At 56.5% G+C, this 18,796-nt stretch overlaps 1 long non-coding RNA gene across 1 annotated transcript; it reads left to right on the top strand.

The window, feature by feature from the left end:
• The first annotated feature begins 7,379 nt into the window (after positions 1-7,379).
• On the top strand, positions 7,380-14,276 carry LOC142824238 (uncharacterized). The gene is made up of 3 exons (XR_016350324.1): positions 7,380-8,104; positions 9,641-9,764; positions 13,306-14,276. It is a non-coding gene; the product is annotated as an uncharacterized LOC142824238 (long non-coding RNA).
• Positions 14,277-18,796: the final 4,520 nt, after the last annotated feature.

Genomic DNA, 18,796 nt, shown 5'->3' with positions numbered 1-18,796 from the left:
TGTGGCATTGAGGCTGGGAAAGGGACAGTAGTCTACTCTGTAGAGTCACTGTTTTGGATACCGGCTCAATGTAGTCTACTCTAGCGTTACTAATTTGGATATCTTTCTACTCTAGCTGTATTCCTGCAGTGGCCATGAAAGGGCATGGCTGGTGGTAGGAGTCTGTGATATCTTATATGCGAGAAGAAGAGGTTATGCACCATTGCTGACTGAGCTGCTAACTTGTTTGTTCTTTCCCCCTTGTGCTGACTTCAATATCAAGGCATAAGAAGTCAACCACTCGAGTCTCTTCCCATCACGCGAAGGAAAGACAGCATGAATGAGAGCAGTAAGGTTGGGAGAATGATGAATGGGAGGCAAGAACTGTCCAGTTGAAAGCAGAGCTACCACCGCTGTCACTGAGATAAGTGTTTAATTTAGAGAAATCTGAGCTTATGGCCCACCTGGATGCAGGTAGTGACGTGCTGTTTGCTTAGGAAGCCAGCCCTAGCTGAGGTTCCCGACTAGCAACTTTGGTTATGAGAGAAACGGGGTTTCCATTTGTAGGTGCTGCTCATTTCTTTGGGGAACAGTGTGTCCACCTTAGCAGAGACTTGGATTGAGGATGATGATGCTCAGTGGTGAGTTGTTTGCCTTCCTCCCACGTGTTTCTCTCTCCTCATTCTGTTGTGTTGGCCAGCAAGTTCTGTCTTTCTGTCTCTGCCTGTGTCTTTGTCCTTGCTCTGCTTCTGCTGTGTCCTTGTACAGCACACTTGCAGGCATTCCAGGTAAGCATCTCCACGGGTTAAGGGCTCAGGAGCCAACGGGAATAGTGCAGGTACGCCAGTCGCGCAAGGGAGAGCAGTGGTGCGTTATGGCTGACTGACTCAGTGTTCTTGTAGAGGGCCTGATACATAGGCGAGGGGGGAGGAGGAAGGGCTAAAGGATAGAATACCCACAGCCACAGACCTTAGTGAGTGAGAGCTAACGCTGGGCTTTTTCGGCCACCCTTGCAGAGGAATCAGTGCGGGGCCGTGGGCTGAGAAGATACCGTCCGAGATGGACTTGAGCTGCCTGGACGTGATTCTCGGAACACGTGAAGGGTCCTCAGCGTTCGGCCTTCCCATGGCTCTGTGTGAGTAAGAGGTGCGTGCTTTGAAATCTTCAAGCGTCCTGGCAGTATGTTTCTTCTGAGGCAGAGAGCTTCCTGCTGGGGCACGGAGCCTGGTGGCTTAGGGACTGGTGAAGGGGCAGTAGGCGGTTCAACAGAGCGTGGATAGAGATTCAAGGCCTCCTTTCACTGCCCGTTCCTGTAGTGGCAACGGGAGGGGGTGGCCGATGGTGGGAGGCTGCGGTGCGATGGTGGGAGGAGAAGCGATGCCGCGTCCTTGCGGACTGAAACGCTAAGTTGTTTGTTTTTTCCCCTCCGCTGTGTTCGGTAGCGAGCGATAAGAAGTCAACCCTCCCGGTGTCCTCCCGTCTGGGGATGGAACGGAAACGAGAACAGCGAGTTCGGGAGCTTGATCGAAGCGAGAAGCGTCCGTCTGGCAGCGGAGCAGCCATCGCTGACAGGGAGATAAGTGTCGAGTCTGGAAATCTCTCAGCTTACGGCCCACTCGGGTCTAGGAAGGGAAGTCACGTTTGCTTAGACAGCGAGTCCGAGCGGAGGTTTCCGAGGTGCTTCCTTGGTAGTGGGAGAAACAGGGCTCCCGTTTGTCAGGGGTGCTGGTTTCTTTGGAACACGGTGTCCTTCTCAGCAGACGCTTGGCTCGAGGAGGAAGACGCAAGGTGGTAAGGTTTCTGGCTGCCACTCATGTGTTTCTCTCTTGTTGCTCTCTCGTATTGGCCAATACGTTCTGTCTGTCTGTTTCTGTCTGTGTCTTTGTCCTTGCTCTGCTTTTGCGGTGTCTTTGTACAGCACACTTGCAGGCATTCCAGATGAGCATCTCCAAGGGTTAAGGGCTCAGGAGCCAACGGGAATTCTGCAGGTACGCCAGTCGTGCAAGGGAGAGCGGTGGTGCGTCATGGCTGACTGACTCAGTGTTCTTGTAGAGGGCCCTATACATAGGCGGGGGGGGGGAAGGGGGAAGGGCTAAAGGATAGAATTCCCACAGCCACAGACCTTAGTGAGTGAGAGGTCTCTTCAGTCACGCCGCTCTCGGGTCTCGCTGCAGGGAGGGATTCTGGCGCCACTCTCGGGTCGTGCAGCTTGGGGGTGTCTCTAGCGCCGCTCTCGGGTCTCGCTGCTGGGGGGGGGGGGTCTTTGGGGCCACTCTCAGGTCGTGCTGCTGGGAGGGAGTCTGGCGCCTCTCTCGGGTTGTGCTGCTGGGGGGGTCTCTGGTGCCGCTCTCGGGTCATGCTGCTGGGCACTGTCTCTGGCGCCTCGCTGGGGTGATGCTGCTGGGGATGACTCTGGCGCCTCTATCGGGTCCTGCTGCTGGGGGGGGGGGTCTCTGGCTCCGCTATCCGGTCGTGCTGCTGGCAGGGGTCTCTGTTACCACTCTTGGGTCGTGCTGCTGCGGGGAATCTCTGGCGCCGCTCTCGAGTCACGCTGCTGGGGGGGTTTCCGGCGCCTTCTTGGGATCATGCTGCTGGGGGGGTCTCTGGTACCGCTCTCGGGTCGCGCTGTTGGGGGGGGTCTCTGGTGCCGCTCTCCGGTAGTGGTGCTGGGGGTAGGGTCTCTGTCTCCACTCTCGGGTCGTGCTGCTGGGGGTGGTCTCTGGAGCCTCTCTCCGGTCGCACTGCAGAGGGGGGGGGTGTTACTGGCCCCACTATCAGGTGATGCTGCTGCGGGGGGTCTCTGGCACCTCTCTCGGGTTTTGCTGCTGGGTGGGTGTCTGGGGCTGCTCTCGGGTCGCGCTGCTGGGGGGGGGTCTCTGGGGCCGCTCTTGGGTCGCGCTGCTGTGGGGGGGGGTCTCTGGCGCCACTCTCGGGTGATGCTGCTTGGGGAGGTCTCTGGCGCCGCTCTCCGGTAGCGGTGCTAGGGGTGGGGTTTCTGTCTCCACTCTCGGGTAATGCTTCTGGGGGGGTCTGCGGCGCTGCTCTCGGGTCGCGCTCCTTGGGGGTGGGGTCTCTGTCACCACTTTCAGCTCATGCTGCTGGGGGGGGTCTCTGGCGCCGCTTTCAGGTGATGCTGCTGGGCGGGGTCTCTCGCGTCGCTCTCCAGTCGCACTGCTGGGGGGGGGGTTGTCAGCCGACAGTCAGGGCAGTGAGTCCCTTATGACCGGCTGAAGTTCTTTTAAATTGTGCTTGGTTCTGTTACAGCAACTGAAGGAGTCAGGTTAAAGCTTAAACAGTTACTATTTTATTGTTACAGGGTAAACTTAGTTGTTAAATGCTACTGCTGTGTTACAGATAACACAGCCACTACAAAGGACAGGACAGAAATTACACTAAGAAGTCACTTACAGGTACCATGAAACCCTTTTGGTTCTCTGAGCTCTTATTAAATGCATGCAAAATAGACACATAGCAGGTATATATTCTCACCCCTGTGTTCCAGACTTGGCGTGGCCAGCGTCTTTCTCTCAATCCCTTGGGAAGAAGTAGGGCGAGATTGGGCATCCCACAGACCTCGGGAGACCATCAATACCTGCCAGCAGGTATAGATGATTGGAGCTCAAAGGGGGTGGGCTACTAAACCCTCTTTATATCCCTTGGGTCACAAAGGCTTCTTCCTGGTCTCAAGTGGCCAATTAGGAAAAATGGCTTTGAATGCCGAGTTTCCCATGAAGGGTGTAAAGCATAATTCACACCTGGGAAAATGCAGACAATGGGCACCTCTGGTATGTGATGGGCGAAGATTCCTCTCCTGGGACAGTGCAGGCGTGTCACTTACTGGTACTAGCCATCAGGGCGACTGGAGGCCCCAGGTTGTCAGCTAGCCCATTTACTGTCTGGTTTCTGTTTATGGTAGAGTCAGGGACAAGCAGCACACCTGTGTTCCCAGGGCATCAAAGGCTGACTGCCTTTCTCTTGCTCTCTGGGGGGGGGGGAAACAAGATGGGGTTTGTGGAAAAACAAGATGGGGTTTGTGTCTGGCTACAGGGGTCTCTGGCTCTGCTCTCGGATCGCGTTGCTTGGGGGGGTCTCTGGTGCCGCTCTCCGGTCTCCTATCTGGGGGGGGGTCTCTGGCGCCGGTCTCTGGTGCCGCTCTCCGGTGATGCTGTTGGGGGGGGGGGGCGGTATCTGTCGCCGCTCTCCGGTTGCCCAGCTGGGGGTGTCTCTGGCGTCGTTCTCTGGTCGCGCTGCTGGAGGGGGGGTTCTGGCGCCACTCTCGGGTGATGCTGCTGGGGGGGCGGTATCTGTCGGCTCTCCGGTCGCACTATTGGGGGGGGTCTCTGGCTCCCCTCTCAGGTCGTGCTGCTGGGGGGGGGGAGATCTCTGTCGCCGTTCTCCGGTGATGCTGCTGGGGGGGGCTCTGGCGCCACTCTCGGGTCGCACTGCTGGGGGCGGGTCTGTGGTGCCGCTCTTGGGTCTTGCTGCTGCGGGGGGTCTCTGGCACCTCTCTCGGGTTTTGCTGCTGGGTGGGTGTCTGGGGCCGCTCTCGAGTCGCGCTGCTGTGCGGGGGGGGGGGTCTCTGGCACCGCTCTCGGGTGATGCTGCTCGGGGAGGTCTCTGGCGCCGCTCTCGGGTGATGCTGCTCGGGGAGGTCTCTGGTGCCGCTCTCCGGTAGCGGTGCTGGGGGTGGGGTTTCTGTCTCCACTCTCGGGTAATGCTTCTGGGGGGGTCTCCGGCGCCGCTCTCGGGTCGCGCTCCTTGGGGGTGGGGTCTCTGTCGCCACTTTCAGCTCATGCTGCTGGGAGGGGTCTCTGGCGCCGCTTTCGGGTGATGCTGCTGGGCGGGGTCTCTAACGTCGCTCTCCAGTCATGCTGCTGGGGGGGGGTCTCTGGCTCTGCTCTCGGATCGCGTTGCTTGGGGGGGTCTCTGGTGCTGCTCTCTGGTCGCGCTACTGGGGGGGTCTCTGGTACTGCTCTCAGGTCTTGCTGCTGGGGGGGGTCTCTGGCGCCGCCCTCGGGACTTGCTGCTGGGGGGGGTCTCTGGTGCCGCCCTCGGGTCGCAATGCCGGGGGGGTTCTTTCGCGCTGCTCTCGGATTTTGCTGCTGGGGGGGGTCTCTTGCTTCGCTCTCGGGTCATGCTGCTGGGGGGTCTCTGGCGCTGCTCTCGGGTTGTTCTGATGGAGGGTGTCTCTGGCGCCTCTCTCGGGTGATGCTGCCGAGGGGGGTCTCCGGCACCGCTCTCGGGTTTCGCTGCTCGGGGGAGGTCTCTAGGGCCGCTCTCCAGTGGCGCTGCTGGGGGGGGTCTCTGGGGCCACTCTTGGGTCGCGCTGCTGTGGGGGGGGGGTCTCTGGCGCCGCTCTCGGGTGATGCTGCTCGGGGAGGTCTCTGGCGCCGCTCTCCGGTAGCTGTGCTAGGGGTGGGGTTTCTGTCTCCACTCTCGGGTAATGCTGCTGGGGGGGTCTCCGGCGCCGCTCTCGGGTCGCGCTCCTTGGGGGTGGGGTCTCTGTCACCACTTTCAGCTCATGCTGCTGGGAGGGGTCTCTGGCGCCGCTTTCGGGTGATGCTGCTGGGCGGGGTCTCTAGCGTCGCTCTCCAGTCGCGCTGCTCCCGGATCGCGTTGCTTGGGGGGGTCTCTGGTGCCGCTCTCCGGTCTCCTATCTGCGGGGGGGGTCTCTGGCGCCCCTCTAGGGTGATGCTGTTGGGGGGGGGGCGGTATCTGTCGCCGCTGTCCGGTTGCCCAGCTGGGGGTGTCTCTGGTGTCGCTCTCTGGTCGCGCTTCTGGGGGGGGTTCTGGCGCCACTCTCGGGCTCTCCCCCCCATGCCTCAGTTTCCTCCTCTGCAATCACCTCATCCCCTGCCCTGGACCTGGCACGTGCCTCTCGCTCCCCAGTGGGGCCCAGGCTGCGCTTCAGCCCGGCCGGACACTCCTGCCCGTCACCCGCAGGACCAGCCGCAGCCCCGCCCCCTAAACTGCGCCGTGGCCGGTGCTCCTGCCCAGCTCCAACCAGTCAATCTTAACGGACTGCTCTGTCAGCAAATGGGCTGTGATTAAAGGGCGCGTCCTTTATCTGAGGCGACCAATAAGCTGACCTGGGAATGATCTTAACGGACTGCTCTGTCCGCGAATGGGGTGTGACTAAGGGGCGCATTCTGACACTGCTGTCGGCCAAAAGGCTGTCTCTGGTGGATCTTAACGGACTGCTCTGTCCGCCAATGGAGCGTGACTCAGGGGCGTGTCCTAATGCAAATGTTGTACCAATAAAAGCAAGCAGGATCTTATGAGGGGGATAAGGCAAAAAGCCACATTTATTGTAAAGATAAAGAATAAAGAAAAGATAGAAGCAAACAACGTTGTTTAGCTACTTAGTCCTATCACTGCTTAACCCTTATACACTTATATAGATAAATATTCAGTCAATCATTCATCCATTCATTCAAGTTCTGTGTATTTGTTATAGTTACCAGCCTGGAAGTTGCTTGTGACAGAATACTGGCCAGGTATTCTGTACACAAGTGATGGGAGTGGGGAGCGCAGTCCTGATCAGATGCGCATCTCAAGCTCCTGATGGGCTGGCAGCAGAACCTTGGACTCTGACTCCATAGTCTTTTAGTCCAGTTCTTATAGGAATTTCTTCCTATGCCAGTCTATGGGAATTGCTGCATCATGCAGATGTCCAGGGTGGCTGCCAGGTGCTCGTCAGTGATCTCATCGGGTGGATCTCCAGTACTTGGTTTTCTCCACTTGACACCTTTTGGTTGCACTGGCACCTGATGCCTTCTTCAGCCCTTTGTTGCTGCATTCTCAGGCTGGCACCTCTCAGAACCATTCATTCATCGTCCAAGCACACTCTCTCTTACGTACATTCCCTAATGAATGTTTCCCATACAGTATAATAATACAAGAGTTGTAGTTACAAACGTTTCTGGGTGGCATTTCTTAAAACATTCTCTCTCTGAGTGCTGAGTTAGTTACTGTTATAGTTACAATGCTTCACTGTGCGATTAGGGTTAAGTGCTTCACAATGCTTTGAAGAGAACGGTTGTCAATTGTGTAACAGTAAGTTTGAGCGTGCCCTGGCGCACAGAGAGGGGAGCTGTTTCTGGCTACATAGTAGTATATTTTTAACAGTTTGAAGTTACATGACCTAATATTACATTCCTAACAAATTATATTCTAGAGAGGCAAAAATGTTTAGATTTATAATTAAACAATCCTAACAAATAATAATAATAAATCTAAACACTTATCAAGCTTGATAACACTAAATCTAAACACTTTCACAAGAATAAATCTAAACACTTCTATGCTTCTTCTACTTAACAAACTTCTACTCCTTAGACTTTTAGTTGTGGGGAACAAATTCTGGGGAGTCACTTCCACTTGGGGAATCATGTTTCATACTTGACTATGTTATCCCTACACTAAGGCTGGCCGAGAGACTGTCCCAGACTGATCGTAACAGACTGTTCTGTCCGCGAATGGGCTGAGAGTAAAGGGCGTGTTCGGAATCTGTGGCGCCCAATCTGAGGCTGTCCGAGGTGACTCTTAACGGACTGCTCCGTGCGCCAATGGGCGGTGACTAAAGGCGTGTTCTGGGGCTGCTGGCGGCCAATAGATTGTCCGGGGTGGATTATAACAGACTCTTCTGTCCGCGAATGGCCTGTGACTAAGGGGCGTGTTCAGAGGCACCCAATAGGCTGACCCGGCTGCATCTTAACGGACAGCTCTGTCTGCGAATGCGGTGTGACTAGGGGGAACGACCTGCCACTGCTCTCGACCAATAGGCTGTCCGGGGTGGATCATAATGGACTGCTCTGTCCTGGAATTGTCTGTGACTTAGGGGTGTTTCCTGGCTGTGTGCCAGCCAATCGGCTTTCGGAAGACAGCCTTGGCTGAGGATAGTGTCGCCCAATGGGCTGTCAGCAAAGGGGATCCTGCCTCTGGTTCGGCCAATGGGCTGTCGCAGGGGGGCGTTGTCTGACTGGGCGGCCGGCGCCGCCATGACAGGAAGGTCCGAGGAGCGCGCGGGGGCGCGAGCGAATCCTGGGTCCGAGTGCGAAGCTCCCCGCCCCCAGCCCGCCCCTTGTTGGTGTCTGGCCCGGGGAAGGAGGGGGCGCGAGGGAAGGTGGGTGAGAGGGCTGGGGGAGGGGTGTCTGGCCTGGGGGAGGAGGGGGCGCGAGGGAAGGTGGGTGAGAGGGCTGGGGGAGGGGTGTCTGGCCTGGGGGAGGAGGGGGCGCGAGGGAAGGTGGGGGAGCGGGCTGGGGGAGGGGTGTCTGGCCCGGGGGAGGAGGGGGCGCGAGGGAAGGTGGGGGAGGGGTGTCTGGCCCGGGGGGGGAGGGGGCGCGAGGGAATGTGGGGGAGCGGGCTGGGGGAGGGGTGTCTGGCCCGGGGGAGGAGGGGGCGCGAGGGAAGGTGGGGGAGCGGGCTGGGGGAGGGGTGTCTGGCCCGGGGAGGAGGGGGCGCGAGGGAAGGTGGGGGAGCGGGCTGGGGGAGGAGTGTCTGCCCCGGGGGAGGAGGGGGCGCGAGGGAAGGTGGGGGAGCGGGCTGGGGGTGGGGTGTCTGGCCCGGGGGAGGAGGGGGCGCGAGGGAAGGTGGGGGAGCGGGCTGGGGGTGGGGTGTCTGGACAGGGGTGAGGTGTAGGAGCAGGCTGGGTGTGAGGGGTCTCAGTGGAGGGTGTGTGTGAACAGGCTGGGGGCGTGGGGTCTCAGCCTGGGAGAGTGAGGGGCCACTAACTTCTTTCATAGTGCTGCCAGCACCATGGCCTGGATCAGCCTCCCGCTGCTCCCATTGGCAGGATATTGGCAAATGGGAGTAGCAGGAAAATCCTCCAGGAAGCGGGTCCATGCCCTGCTGTGGGAGGGGGAGGAGGAAGGGAAGCGGCAGTGTGCGGAGCCGATTCTAGCTCCGCTTCTTCCTTGCAAGCTGGATCCGGCAGGGAGCCTTGGGGCTTTTCCCCCACCCCCGCCCTTTCACCTCCCCTCTCCTGTGGCGTGTGAGAATGGAAGAGCGTCATATAGAGAGTTAACTTTCTTTTAGGAGCAAACAAGGAATTTTTCCTTTTTTTGAGGGAGACTTAGGACAGGTTATTTAGAGCTTGTCAGAAAACTTCAGATGATGTCCAGTAGCAGACACCAAGAAATGAAGAACCCGTCACTTGCTTTGGTAGTTTGTGCCAGTGGTGAATCATCCTCCCTGTGAAGTATTGGTGCCCTATGTCCAAGAGGAACGTGTCTGGTTTCACCTTCCAGCCGCTGGCTCTTGTCCTGCCTTTCTCTGCACCGTGAACCGGCCCTTTGGTACCCGACATGTTCTCTCCGGAAAGGCCCTTAGACGCCTGAGTAACGTCACCTCTCAGCTTTCCTTGTACAAGCCAACCACACGGCGCTCAAGAGCAGAGGAGAAGGACTTTCTCTGCAGCCCTCCAGACTTTTTGCTCTTTGCTGCCCCGTCTCTAAGTTTCCAACAGCTTTTCAAAATGTGGCCCCTGAAGCAGGCTGCAGTCTCCAATCTCAGTCTCATGGACGCTGCATCACCTCCCTGCCCTGCTCGCTTCTCTGCTCGTGGGGCGGAGCTGGCGGGCAGGGCAGCGGGTAGGTCACAGCTCAGCCTCGCAGGGTCAGTGATGCGGCTCCCCCGGCTCCTTCTTTTTCTGCTTGTCCAGGGCTGAATCCACTCGCCCCTCAGCAGGAGCCAGGTGATGGGAAACGTGCGTCTGGGCAGGCTCTACACGCTGCTCCAGTTTCACGCCATCCTCGCCGACTTCCCTTCCTGCTCCGTCGCCCCGGGTAGGTGGCAGCAATGGCGGGAGAGGCCCTCTAGAAATGGGCATGGGGGGGCTCTGGCCCGGCTGAGAAATGGGCACGGGGTGGGGGGGACGTTAGAGCTGACGCTAGAGTCCCCTGTTGCCCAGGCTGGGCGGGGAGGGCCCCCCGGCGTACCAGAAGCCCACGGGCTAATCAGACTATAGAGGGTTTGTGGATTTAGGGTTTCTGCTCCAGAGGCCGTGGTGCCTCAGGCTTTAGCTGAAGGAGTTACAGCAGGAGGATTTTGCTCAGGAAGGCCAGGCAGGAATAGCTGGTGGGCGGGAGGGGTGCAGCCGGCCAGGCCTGCGGCATGGACAGTGGAGTATCGGCGGGTGACGCTAGGGATGTTCAGTGGAGCTGAATCAACGACCGTAATTTAGCGAATATATCCCGCACCCGAATATACCCTACAGTTTTTTCTATTTGAGTAAAAAAACCTCTTTTATACCCCGCACACGAATATAACGCGCAGAGCATACAAGACTTTTCTGTGCCGGGGGTATATTTGCTGGGGTATGTTTATGGTGCGGGGTGGGGGGGGATAGCCACTCACCGCCCCAGGTTCCAGCACAGCCGCTAGCCTCCGGGCGGGGGAGCGCTCACTGCCCAGTTCCTGCCCAGCCGCAGGAAGGGGCAGGGGCGTGAGCACAGGAGGGAGGGGCGGGGGCACAGGTGGCTCTCCATGGCACTGGCTCCCATTCCCCCCATTTTACTGCTGATAGAGAGGCGTGGTGCGGAGGGTGAGGGGGGCAGATGGAGCCGGTACCTGCATGAAGTTTCAAGCCAGCTCCCCACACGTGCCAGCTATGGGAGGCAGCAGTGGCAGGCGGGGTGGGGGTCGTCAGGGCTCACTGCGGACGGAGGCAGCTGCGTGAGATGCCGGGGTAGTGTCAAAGGAAGCAGTCCGTGCTGGGGGTGGGGGGGCTTCCTGGGAGTGGGGGCTGGGAGCGCACTGGCTGCCGGCCCCACCTCAGGAGACTATCGAATAGTCATGGAACCGACAGTATTTTGTGCGCTTCCAGGACTATCCACTTCATGGCTGCCTAACGTCCCTGCTTGCCTTGCGGTCAGCGCGGGCTGGGGATTTGGATGGGGAGGGTTTGAAGGGGATATGCTGGTAGGGGTCCTGGATTTCATTTCTGTTGCTATTGGGTTGGAAATAGCAGAGTAAATATGCCTTATCAAGGTAACGTCACAGCCAGATCCCAAGGGAAGTATGGTTCTGAGGCTGGCTAGACCATCAGGTCTGAGTTGGGTAGCAGGCAAGTTAGTTGAAACAATAGTAAAGAATAAAATTGTGAGGCATGTAGACGAACATAGTTTGTTGGACAAAAGTCAACATGGTTTCTGTAAAGGGAAATCATGTCTTATTAATCTATTAGTGTTCTCTGAAGGGGTTAACAAACATGCAGACAAGGGGGATCCAGTAGTAGTTCTTCGCGTAGTGTCCCAGTGGGTGCTCCACTGTAGGTGAAGGGTCGCCCTGAGCCTCAGATCAGAGCTTTGTATAGCAGTTTCCCCTGTTGAGCCACGCATGCCCAGGAGGCGTCTCGAGCCCTTCCCGCCTCCTGAGGTTCCTCACAAGGTTCCTCACCAAAGGCTCTTGTGTCAATTCCATGGCCATGGGAGAAGAGGGAAGGTCCTTTCTTGGACTGAGAACTGGTTAAAAGGCAGGAAACAAAGGGTAGGAAGAAATGGTAAATTTTCAGAATGGAGAGGGGTAACTAGTGGTGTCCCCCAAGGGTCAGTCCTGGGACCAATCCTTTTCAACTTATTCATAAATGATCTGGAGAAAGGGGTAAGGAGTGAGGTGGTAAAGTTTGCAGATGATACCAAACTGTTTAGGATAGTCAAGACAGAAGCAAACTGTGAGGGACTCCAAAAAGATCTCACCAAACGGAGTGATTGGGCAACAAAATGGCAAATGAAATTTCATGTGGATAAGTGTAAAGTAATGCACATCGGGAAAATAACCCCAACTATACGTACAGAATGACGGGGGCTACTTTGGCTATGACAAATCAGGAAAGAAATCTTGGAGTTATTGTGGACAGGTCTTTGAAAACTTCCACACAGTGTGCAGCGGCGGTCAAGAAGGTAAATAGGATGCTAGGAATTATTAGGAAAGGGATAGAAAATAAGACCCAGAATATCTTACTGGCCCTGTATAAAACTATGGTACGCCGACATCTTGAATACTGTGTACAGATGTGGTCTCCTCACCTCAAAAAAGATATTTTGGCCTTGGAAAGGGTCCAGAAAAGGGCAACTAAAATGATTAGGGGTTTGGAACGGGTCCTATATGAAGAGAGGTTAAAGCGACTGGGACTTTTCAGTTTAGAAAAGAGGAAGCAAAATGCAGGACAATGTAGCACTTTAAAGACTAACAAGATGGTTTATTAGATATGAGCTTTCGTGGGCCAGACCCACTTCCTCAGATCTGAGGAAGTGGGTCTGGCCCACGAAAGCTCATCATCTAATAAACCATCTTGTTAGTCTTTAAAGTGCTACATTGTCCTGCATTTTGCTTCAACTACCCCAGACTAACAGCTACATTTCTATCACTAGAAAAGAGGAGACTGGGGGGGGATATGATAGAGGTCTATAAAATCATGAGTGGTGTGGAGAGGGCAGATAAAGAAAAGTTATTTATTAGTTCCCATAATAGAAGAACTAGAGGACACCAAATGAAATTAACGGGTAGCAGGTTCAAAACTAATAAAGTGTTTCATGCAGCGCGTAGTCAACCTGTGGAACTCCTTGCCAGAGGAGGCTGTGAAGGCTGGGACTATAACAGAGTTTAAAGAGAAGCTAGATAATTTCATGGAGGTCAGGTCCATAAAAGGCTATTAGCCACAGGATAGAAATGGTGTCCCCGGCCTCTGTTGATCAGGGGCTGGAGAAGGATGGCAGGAGACAAATCGCTTGATCATTGTCTTTGGTCCACCCTCTCCGGGGCACCTGGTGCTGGCCACTGTCGGCAGACAGGCTATTGGGCTAGATGGACCTTTGGTCTGACCCAGTACGGCCGTCCCTATGTTCTTATGTAGATGGTATCACGAGTCCACGAAAGCTCATGATCCTAGCTACATTGTTTGTTAGTCTATAAAGTGCTACCAGACCATTTGTTGTTGTTTTTCTTTTATTTCCAGATGCTATGAACTAGCATCCCGTGGCTACCTGTCACCCCTTCAGTCATGACAGCATTTTAGTGTTTAAGACGGTATTATCTAGGGTTATTTTTAGTTACTACTTATGCTTAAGGCTTTTTCCGCCTTGTGTCTTTATTTGGCTCGAGTACTGTCTTACAGGCTCATTGCATTATTGCCTTAGATATAAATTAAGCATCACCTAGCAAATTAGTCCTGCAGGCACCAGTGCTAAGGGGGACTGGAAGTTCTTACTGTAGTCTCTAATCCAGCGTTTCTCAAACTGGGTCGCAAGCCCCAGGGGGGTCGTGAGCAACTTGGGGGGGGGGGTTGCAGCTGGATTGGGTTTTTCACTTGTGACCCCTCTCCCCCAGGCTGTGAAGAGCGGCAGGGTGGCGGAAGGCAGCTGCCAGCAAGCCGCACAGCGTGGCCGGGGCCATGGGACTTCAGGAGTGTGGCTCAGCTGCAGGAGGCGGCAAGGCAGCAGGAGAGTGGGATGCGGAGCAGAAAAGAGGCACAGAGGAGAAAGAGATGGGGGAAAGGAGCCTGCAGAGGGGGAGGGCGTTAAGGACTGCACGTGCCATGAAGGAAACCCAGGAGGGCAAGGAGTCTGGTGAGAAGGGGGGGGGAGGAAGCGACCCAGGGCAGTGAGGGTGGGTGGCCACACAAATTCGTTTAGCATTTTAGGGGGTGGTGGTATCACGAATGTTGAGAACCTCTGCTGTAATCCATGTTCCAGCAATCACTTACATGAGTTTAACATCACGTTTTTATGTATGTTTTACCCTAGAAATACACAAACCTTTTACTTTGGAAATAAATCTAAATGCCTGGTGTTCTGTTCATATTCTTTTGCACGGGTGTTGCAGTTTATTCATATTTAAGAGCTTCTGTTTTAATTTATTGCTCACCATTTTAGAGTTAGATGTTATCACTGACTTTTTAGCTGTTCTGTTCCCAGCACTTATCAGCTCAGCGGTATTGCTCGCTGCTGGCTGGTTAGGGGCTAAGCTCACCACACCAGATTTAGTGGTTTTCTCTAGGAATGTCAACGTACAGACGACTACACGATTAACCAATAAGCCTCAAGTTATTGGTAAATCCTGTTGATTACACGCATTCTCCCCTCTCACCCGCTGTCTGTCAGAGGCAGCAAGGAGGGAGGAGGCGTTAGCTGATACCTGTGGGAAGACAGCTTTTATCAGCTAAGTCAGCTTGTCACAAGAAGGGAGGTTCCAAAGAGGCTGCAGAAAGGCTGTTCTCAGTGGTGACAGATGGCAGAACAAGGAGCCAATGGTCTCAAGTTGCGGTGGGAGAGGTCCAGGTTGGATATTAGGAAAAACTATTTCCCTAGGCGGGTGGGGAAACACTGGGATGGGTTCCTTAGGGAGGTAGTGGAGTCTCCATCCCTAGAGGTGTTTGTCTCGGCTTGACACAGCCCTGGCCGGGTTGATTTAGTTGGGATTGGTCCTGCCTAGCGCAGGGGGCTGGACTTGATGACCTTCTGAGGTCTCTTCCAGCTCTATAGTTCTAGGATTCTGAGAGAGCGTCTGCACTGGCATGTGCTTTTACGCAAGAGCATCCGTGCCAGTGTGGACGCTCTCTTGCGTAATAAACTCCGATGGCCCTTTTAACCATCGGCCTTTCTTGCGCAAGAAATTCCTGTTACCTGTCCGCACTGGCCTGTGCCGGAAGGGCTCTTGCGCAAGAGGCTTCTTCCTGAGCAGGAGCATCCTAGTTCTTGCGCCAGGAGCCCTGGTTGTACACAGGAGAACATCAGTTTCCTTGCGCAAGCACACACGGCCAGTGTAGACAGGCAGCAAGTTTCCGCGCAAGAGCGGCCGCTTTGGCGCGAGATGGCGCCAGTGCAGACACAGCCTCAGTGTTTTCAAACCGGACGCAGCCGAGGCAGCCCCCCCCCAACCTGCCTCACGCTGCCCCGCTGCACTTTGTAAGGCAGCAGCAGCATCTGCCTGTCCCACACAAGCCTGCTGGGCAGTTGGGTGTCTGGGGGGGGGGGTATTGGGTGGGGGGAGCTGACTGCTGGGGGTAGGGAGGAGCAGAGTGGGGGGGTTGGGGAGGAGCAGACTGAATGAAGAGTTTGGTGGGGGGAGCAGAGTGGGGGGTTTGGTGGTGCTGGAGTAGACTGCAGGAGGGGTTGGGGGAGTAGAGTGCGGGAGGGGGCAGAGTGGGGGGTTGGAGGGCAGACTACAGGGGGGTTTGGTGGGGGGCAGAGTGGGGGGGTTGGGGGGAGTAGAGTGCAGGGGGGGCAGAGTGGGGGGTTGGGGGGCAGACTACAGGGGGGTTTGGTGGGGGGCAGAGTGGGGGGGTTGGGGTGCTGGAGTAGACTGCAGGGGGGTTTGGTGGGGGGGGCAGAGTGGGGGGTGGGGGGCAGACTACAGGGGGGTTTGGTGGGGGGCAGAGTGGGGGGTTGGCAGGTCCTGACGCCACAGGACAAGCCGGCTGGGCAGTTTGGTGGGGGGGGGGGGGGGTCTCTGAGGCGGGGGGGACCGAGGGGAGCAGGGAAAGTAGCCGCGGTGGCTTGGGGGAAACGTTCCGTGCCCCAATCCGCAGCTCCCATGGGCTGTTCGATTGGGCGGGAGCAGCGGAAGTGACATCACAATCCAGCCACTGATCCAAGGGTTCGTCTCGCGCGGTGTCACGCCCAGCATGAGCGATGCATCCTGGAAGTTGTAGTTCCCACAGTGCGGCCTCCCGGGGCGTGTCTCAGTCCGCCCCGCCCCAATCATAGCCACGCCCCTCCCGCCCAGGCCGTCATAGCCACGCCCAGCGTGTTCCAGCCTCTCCCCGCCCCCAACTGCACCGTAGGGCGCCCCCGCAGCGCTACTCAGGCCCCGCCCCTGTCTGCCCCTGCCCCGCGGTATTCAGTTCCCCCTCCTCTGCACAGCCCCCCCCCCGAACTGCACCCCCCTCCCCCACCTTCCACCCGACCTGCATCCCCCGCTCCATTCTACACCCCCCACCCAACCTGCCCCTGTTACCCCCCCCAGGCCATTCTACACCCCCACCCAACCTGCACCTGTTACCCCCCCCCAGGCCATTCTACACCCCCACCCAACCTGCACCTGTTACCCCCCCCAGGCCATTCTACACCCCCCACCCAACCTGCACCTGTTACCCCCCCAGGCCATTCTACACCCCCCACCCAAACCTGCACCGGTTACCCCCCCAGGCCATTCTACACCCCCCCACCCAAACCTGCACCGGTTACCCCCCCAGGCCATTCTACACCCCCCCAACCTGCACCTGTTACCCCCCCAGGCCATTCTACACCGCCCACCCAACCTGCACCTGTTACCCCCCCCCAGTACTTTCAACACCCCCCTCTCAACCTGCAAGCCCCTCCCCCACCCTCAGTCCATTCTACACCCCCCACACCCAGTGCATGCAACACACCCTGCCCCAGCTGCACTCCCCTCCCCGCTCCCCCTAGTCCATTCAACACCCCCCACCCAACCTGCACCCCCTCCCCCGCCCCCAGTCCTTTCAACACCCCCAGCGCAACCTGCACCCCTCTTCCCCAGTCCATTCTATACCCCCCTGCCCAGCCTGTACCCCCGTTACCCTACCCCCAGTCTATTCAATAGCCTTAGCTCAACCTGCACCCTCCTCACACTCTGTGCACTCTACACCTCAACCCAACCTGCACCCCCATTCTTCTCACTCTCCAGTCCGTTCAGCACCCCTAGTCCAACGTACACCCCCATTCCCCCGCTTCCCAGTGCAACCTGCATCCCTAGCCCGACCTGCCCCTCTTCCTCTGCCCCCAGTGCTTCCAATACCGTCAGCCCAGCCCACACCCCCTTTCACTCCACCCCCAATCCATCACACCCCCAGTCCAACAGCACCCCCACTCCTCCTACCGCAGCCTAAGCTGCCCCCCCATTATCTGTGCTGCAGCCGAACCAGCACCTCCCTTCCCTCACTTCCCCAGTGCATTACAACACCCCCAAGCCAATCTTATCCCCCATGAGTGCTCTCCCTCGCTTCAACCATATTTTTATCCTTCGGGTCCCTCGCTTTCCTTTCTCTCCACAACGCCCAAACCAACATGTCCCCTCTAGCCCCTTTCTCCATTCATGGGGTCTATCGGTCCCCCATTTTGCTCCCTGCAACACCCCCAAGCTCACCCCGATCTGCGCCCTATTCCTTCCCATCCCCCGTACGTGGGATCTCTCAGCTCCCTGTTGGCTTCCTTCCCAACCCACACACCCTCCTCGCACACTCCTATCTCGCCAGGTCTGCGACCTTCCAGCCTCCCTTCTTCCTTCCTTCCCTCCCAACCCACACACCCCTGTCTCGCCAGGCCTGGAACCTGTCAGCCTCTGTTATTCCTTCGTCCGCGCCCTCAAGTTGCACTCCTACCCCCTCAGTCCTTCTTCTTCCCAACACTGGCAGCCTGCCACATCCTTCCCTAATCTGCTCCCCGCACCGGTTATCCCTCCATTCATGGGATCCCTTAAGCCCCAGCTCTCCCCAATTCCAATTATTGTTCCCCATGAACTTGCTGAGTTGACTTTGCCCGCCAACCAAGGGCCCTCAAACACTCCTCCATGCTATTCTTCAACTCTGGGGCCTCTAAATCCCCCAAACTGTCAGTGTCCCTGGGATCCTCAGACCTCTCCCCTCCACAGTGCAGCCCCCAATACCATGTATTCAAGACAGTCATACTTAGGGGCTGCATCTAGACTGGCATGATTTTGCGGAAATACTTTTAACAGAAAAGTTCTTCCGTTAAAAGTATTTCTGCAAAAGAGCGTCTAGATTGGCAGGGATGCTTTTGCACAAAAAGTGCTTTTACGCAAGAGCATCCGTGCGCAGCATAGACGCGCTTCTGCGCAAGAAAGCTCCGATAGCCATTTTAGCCATCGGGGCTTTCTTGCAGAAAAAATTACAGTGCCTGTCTACACTGGCCTTGTTGTGCGAGTATTCCTGCGCAAGAGGGCTTATCCCTGAGCGGGAGCGTCAAAGTGTTTGCGCAAGAAGGACTGAATTCTTCCATTAGAACGTCAGTGTTCTTGCGCAAATTCAAGCGGCCAGTGTAGACAGCTGGGAAGTTTTTGCACAAGCGGCCGCTTTTGCGCAAAATCTTGCTAGTCTAGATGCGCCCACGTAGAGACCAAAATAGGAAATGGACTTCTCCACTGATCAGCCCCTTTGAGACTCTATTCTTCGCAGTCCTGCTGTCTCCTTCCACAGGACATGGGCAGGTCTGCTGGGTGAACATCTCCACAGATGTGGTCTTGGGAGCCTTCAAAAAAGTAGGGGACAACTAGCAGTCGGTTTCATCACAGGCCATGAGCTTCCTTTTGGGTACGAAGAATTCTGCTGGGTCTGCTCTGTAAGGAGACTATTTGGATGTGGGCTCAAAGCGCTCTTCTCCACTGGTATTTCTGCAGTGCCAGGGAGAGGCGGAGTGAGAGGGTAGAAGACAGCAGCATAATTTAGATGTGAGAAGAGCTTATGCGACATTACGGACTGAGATGCCAACGTATTCCCTTTTACGTTGTCAGGTGTACTGGTTTCCCTGGTACAGGGAGACTGAAAAGTAAGTTGCTTGGTTGGTTTTCCCCCTTTGCTGGGTTGGGTAGCGAGCGATAGGAAGTCAACCCTCCCGGTGTCCTCCTGTCCGGGGATGGAAAGAAAACGAGAACAGCGAGCTCGGGAGCTTGGCCGAAGCGAGGCGAGAACCGTCCGGCTGGGAGCGGAGCAGCCGTCGCTGTCACAGAGATAAGTTTCGGGTCTGGAAATCTCTCAGCTTACGGCCCACTCGAGTCTAGGAAGGGAAGTCACATTTGCTTAGACAGCGAGTCCGAGCGGAGGTTCCCGAGGTGCTTCCTTGGT

This window comes from Pelodiscus sinensis, chromosome 10 (assembly GCF_052426305.1).
Source record: "Pelodiscus sinensis isolate ZL-2025 chromosome 10, ASM5242630v1, whole genome shotgun sequence".
NCBI classification, from domain to species: Eukaryota; Metazoa; Chordata; order Testudines; family Trionychidae; genus Pelodiscus; species Pelodiscus sinensis.
Note: the sequence above shows the minus strand (reverse complement) of the source record. Positions and strands in the feature narration are given on the sequence as shown.